Here is a 6,000-nt window from a genome sequence, read left to right as displayed (position 1 = left end):
CATCATCCAGGAGAAAGTGAGGACTGCAGATGCTGGAGATCAGAGCTGAAGATGTGTCCATTCCTGAAGAAGGGCACATGCCCGAAACATCGATTCTCCTGATCCTTGGATGCTGCCTGACCTGCTGCGCTTTTCCAGCAACACATTTTCAGCATTTTTACATCATCCTCAGCTGCAAAATGCAGTCCAATTACTGCGCATGGGGAGAAGGCAGAAAGGTTTCATATTTAGTATGATTTTTATTGCTTTTGTAGGATGTTTCAGACAAACTGACCAACCAATTTAGTTTTGAAACCTGTTGTGTCTTATGAAAAGTTGTCGGAGTTGTAAGATGTTTACCTGTTTTAAGGACGTTCCTAGAACAGCTCCAATTATCATGCTCTGCTCCCAAGGCAAAACGTTTACTTCCCTCTACAGGAACTAAATAGCGCATCTACAGACCGAGTTATAACATAGATTAGACAATCAATCCAAAATTGCACTCATAAATCCATAATTTGAAGGTCTCTTATGGTAAAATGTGTGTGTCTTGTCAAGGAGGCCTGGGATCAAATCCCACCTGCTCCAGAGATGTGCAATAACTTTGAACATAGAACATATCTACAAACAATGCACCTGAAATGGAGCTCCATTTGTGTTGACAGGTTATGGATACATGATTTTCCAGCAATCTTGTTTTTAACTTACAGTTTTGCAACAGAGCCAACACTAGCAAGACTTGTCATTCACTTCCATTGAGACAGTGCTGGTGAGTTGCTGACTTGAACAACTGGTCTTTCCAGTGAAGATGCGTCTATACTGATGTTAGGCAGGGATTTTCATGACTTTGATTCAGTGACAATGTAGGAATACCAATCTAGTTCCAAATTAAGGTAGGACATGAATGTGAATGCACCTGTCAACTTTGTCCTTTTCAATGATGGAGATTCAAGAATTGGAAGGAACAGTTTGACAAGTGGCTCCAGGATACAGTAAGGACAGGAGCTGCACATGGTGCTTAACATTGTACGGTCATCAGTAAATATTCTCACCTCTGACATTATGAAGGAGCAAATAGATGCAAAGATTACAATGAAGCAAAAGATTTTCTCCCGATTTTGAAAAATCATTGGTTAAGTCCCAGTCAGAGAACTCTGCTCAACACTGGGTAACATAATATAGGACAAATGGCAACGCACAAAAAGGGGATTCACTGAAATGGTATTGAGGATAAAGGATGATAGCAAGAATAGTTGGAATCAAGAGAAGCTAGGAATATACTTCTTACAGCAGAGTAGGTGAAGGGAAGATTTGATAGAAACTGTTTATAGAAAAAGAAACAGGCTCCACTGACAGCAGGATGAATGGCCAGTGCATGTATTTGATGGACGAATGATAGTTGATAAAAGGTGGTTTGGCTCTACATGGGACTTCCCTCCAAGTGTCCATCTTCTCCATCTCCATTTACCTTTTCCCCAGGCAGAATTCAGCCCCATTCCCTATTCTCCCTCCCCTCCCTGCCCCCACCCCCCACCCCCAACCATCATTCACCAATCCTTCCATTTCCCCTGCTTCCTATAGTTCCTTGACCTCCACATCTCCCCCCAGTCTCCCTCAAGCCCTCCAACCTCCCCTTTGCTCCACCCTCAGTGAATGGAAGTTGGTTTCTCTTGCTCTGTGACTGCATGGATAGAGCGTGCAAAAGCAGATAAGTTAGGAATACCATGCAAGCAACAAGAGAAATTACTTACCTATGCAGGGGCTATCACCAATCTGGCCGACCAAGGTGTTGGTTAGGCCTCCAGTGGAGGTGGTACAGGCCACATTCCCAAAACTGTCTCATGCAATAGCACATGGTCACTATGTTAGCAAAAAATGAAGCTTAAGAAATTGGAAATCATATATGAAGTATCAGTGCACAGCTCTTCAGTATTAAACTACTTTAACCAATTAAGCACAGCAACTAGGTTAAAATTACCTCTACTTGCTTCAGTTTAAGAGGACAAGTGTTAATGCTCCAATTATGATGTAATATTATTCGCAGACAGTCAAACTTTGGGACATGAAGTTAGTGCATGGTGTACTGAAGTTATGCTCACGTTTCTGTACAGCATTTGTCACAAAGATAAAATCTTTTATGAGTGACGGCAGAAATTGAACTCCCCCTCCCACTCTGACAAGGTGATGCAGGTCCTGGGCCTCCTCCACTGCCACTCCCTCACCCCCCGACGCCTGGAGGAAGAATGCCTAATCTTCCGTCTCAGAACACTGATGCCCTGGGATTGAAATGTGGGCTTCACCATTTCCTCATTTCCCCTCCCCCCACCTTACCCCAGTTCCAACCTTCCAGCTCAGCACCTTCCTCATGACCTGTCCCACCTGCCAATCTTCCTTCCTGCCTATCCACTCCACCCTCCTCTCTGACCTATTGCATGCTTAGCTACCTTCTCCCCATCCCCACACCCCTCCCATTTATCTCTCCACCTTGGAGGCTCCCAGCATCATTCCTGATGAAGGGCTCCTACCCGAAACATCGATTTTCCTGCTCTTCAGATGCTGCCTGACCTGCTGTGCTTTTCCAGCACCACTCTAATCTTGACTCTGATCTCCAGCATCTGCAGTCCTCACTTTCACCTAAAACTTTAACATAGCAGAAGGAAACTGCTGGTTACTGCAAGTAGAAGTGATTAACTCTGATATCACATGCCCGGTGACCGTATTCTGACGATCTGTGTACAATGTGATAAACACTATTGCGAATGTGACTATTTTAGGCAAATGGAGAGTGAATGAATAACATCCAAGTGTAAAAGTAGCTCTGGCCATAATCCAGGCTCGTGTTTCTTTCTACATTTTGGCTCAGATTCTGCAGATATGGAAATTCAGAAAATCATGCTCAACTCCAGCTCCACATCTAACACTACAGTAAAACAGGGAAGGTAACAGGCAACTTGATTCAAACAAGTACCATATTGTAAGAAATGCTAATTATATCAAATGAGCCCTCACTAAAACCCCATAACCGTAATGATACTGAGGTCAATAAAAATCATTGTACAGGATTCTGTACAAGGTATAGTTTAATGAACAAAATAAGATAGAATTAAATACTCTCCCATTTGCGAATCCACTGGGGTGGAAGCTGCTTGGACGTTTCGCTGCCATCAATCCCCTAAACGTTCTGTAATCAAAGCCTCCATTGGGACTACGAGAAACCCCAGTGTTTCAGCAAATCGCGATGCCCCTCGGTCACTGAGCATTACATGATTGGTCTGGAACAGCAACAGCTTCCAATCAGCATTTAATTAAACAAATCACAACATATCACCAACAAAAACAGAATTAGGTTGCCCTTATTTTCCCTCAAAACTGGTTGAACGGTGGGGTTTGGGGTCAGGCTTTCCACCCCTTTCCCTGTAAATTGCTGTTTCTCATACACGGCTGTTCATGTTAAAAAAGAAAAAAAAAGAAGAAAAAAAACAGAATTTGGTGGAAGACTTTAGCAAGTCTGGGCGGTATGGTGGCACAATGGTTAGCACTGTTGCCTCACAGTGCTAGAGACCCAGGTTCAATTCCCGCCTCAGGTGACTGTCTGTGTGGATTTTGCACATTCTCCCCATGTCTGTGTGGGTTTGCTCCGGTTTCCTCCCACAGTCCAAAAATGTGCAGGTTAGGTGAATTGGCCATGCTAAATTGCCTGTAGTATGAGGTGAAGTGGGCGGGGGGAATGAGTCCGGGTGGGTTGTGCTTTGATGGGTCGAGAGAAATCAAGATTTAACATTTTGGGTCTAGTGACTCTTCCACAGAGCTGCTAGTCACTAGGAAAGCATTGTTTTTTTTATGCAGAAGATAGAGTGGGTTGGGGGTGGGGGTAGGGGAGGGAAGGAGTAAAGTGGAGATGGAGCCCAGAGAGAAGAGATAAACAGTCGGGCAGACGGCGAAGTGGAGCAGCCTGGGAAATCAAATAGCTAATAGGGGGATAAATTAATGGCTAATAATGGGTTGTATGTAATAGCAGACCATGCAAGGACAAGGCTTGGGGTTGGGGCAAGGAATGGGAGAAGGTGTTTCAAGTTCTAAAATTGTTAAACTCAGAGTCTGGAAGGCTCTAGAGCTCTCAAATAGAAAATGAGGCACTGTTCTGGAACAATGCAGCAAGCCTGACACAGTGATGTAGGCCAGAGAGCAAGATGGGATGCTGAAGTTTCAAGCAACTTGAAGCTCAGGGACATTTTTTTGCACACAGAACATGGATGTTCTGCAAAGCAGTCACCCAGTCTATGCTTTGTTTCCCCAGTTTAGTAGAGACCACATTTTGAGCTGGGATTGCAGTAAACTAAATCGAGTGAAGTATAGATTAAGTATGACTTCATCTAGAAGGTGTGATTAGCCGCTGAGATATTGATGATGGAGGAAATAAATGGGCAGATATTCCACCTTCTGGGGTTGCAGAATGAAGGAGAAGTGCACCAGAGTCTCCCAGAGGGAATGGTCCTTGCAGAAGGCTGACACAGGAGGAGAGGAGATGGAAGGACATATTTATTGATGACATTTGGAGGTGGCAGAAATGGGGCTTATGGAGTGTAGAGAGACCTAACTCCATTCTGCTTTTCTTCCCTTCTCCACATACCCCACAAAGAGGCAACATAACTGGGCTCTATGTGGGTATCCATGGCCACCTCTCTGACCTGAAGAAGGTGAGTGCCATGAAGAGAAGCTGTTCAGGTGAGGATAAGCTCAGCCAGGTGGAGGAGGGTGGTGGTGGGTAGGGCCCATCAAGCCATTTTTCCAGGAAGAATCAGAGAGCCCTGAGACCACCCTGATGGGGATGGATGGGGAAAGGATTGCTTGTCCACGGTAAAGGGGAGGTGGCTAGAGCCTGCAAACTGAAAATTCTGAAACTGACGTAAAATATCAGAGAAATTATAGATGTAAGTGGGAAGGGACTGGTCAATGGAAGAAAACCAGAATTGAGTTAGGTATCTCTACACAGCATAAGCCCCATTTCTGCCACCTCCAAATGCCATCAACAAACTGGTAACTGTTTGTGTGGAGTTTGCACGTTCTCCTTGTGTCTGTGTGGCTTTCTTCAGGATGCTCCAGTTTCATCCCACATTCCAAAGATGTGCAGGTTCGGTGAACTGGCCAAGCCTCCCATGAGAGGAAACATCCTCCCTGCATTCTCCCTGTCAAAGCCTATGTTTCAATGAGATCACGGCTCATTCTTCTGAATCCTGGTAAGTACAGTCCCAAACTGTCCGTAAGACAATCCATCCATTCTCGGGACCATCCGAACGAATCTTCACTGAACTGCCTGCAATGGAATGATGCCTCTCCTTAAATAAAGGGACTGAAACTGTTCACAGTACTCCAGATGTCGTCTCACCAGCACCTTGTACAGTTACAGGAAGACTTCCCTACTCTTATACTCCAACCTCCTTGAAATAAGGGCCAACAATCACAATTGCCTTTTTTTTCCAGAATCCCTACAATGTGGAAACAGGCCCTTCGGCCCAACAAGTCCACACTGAGCCTCTGAAGAGTAACCCACCCAGACCCATTCCCTTACCCTACTACTCTACGTTTACCCCAATCTAATGCACCTAACCTGCACAGTGCTGAACACTATGAGCCATTGGTTTAGCTCAGTTGGCAGGGCAGCTGGCTTGTAATACTAATAGCAGAAGTTCAAATGGCACCCTGGCTGAGGTTACCAAGAAGGACTCTCCTTCTCAACCTTTCCCTTTGTCTGAGATGTTGTGATCTTCAGGTTAAACCACCACCAGTGACCTCTGTCTAATGAGAGATCAGGACTATGGTCACTTTGCCTTTTCTGTTTTGTATGATTTGAAATGGACTTTAATGGACTGTATTGCACATATTATTTCATAAAGTGCTGCATACTTTTGCAACAAAAAAAATCATTGATTCACATAAATTATCCAGTTGTATTACTCAACAATTCAGTATCATCATATTCTCCCTCATCAGTGTTCTGATGTGGATAGCTGCCAGAATTTG

Source organism: Chiloscyllium punctatum, chromosome 19, assembly GCF_047496795.1.
Source record: "Chiloscyllium punctatum isolate Juve2018m chromosome 19, sChiPun1.3, whole genome shotgun sequence".
NCBI lineage: Eukaryota > Metazoa > Chordata > Chondrichthyes > Orectolobiformes > Hemiscylliidae > Chiloscyllium > Chiloscyllium punctatum.
This window is presented reverse-complemented; position numbering follows the sequence as displayed.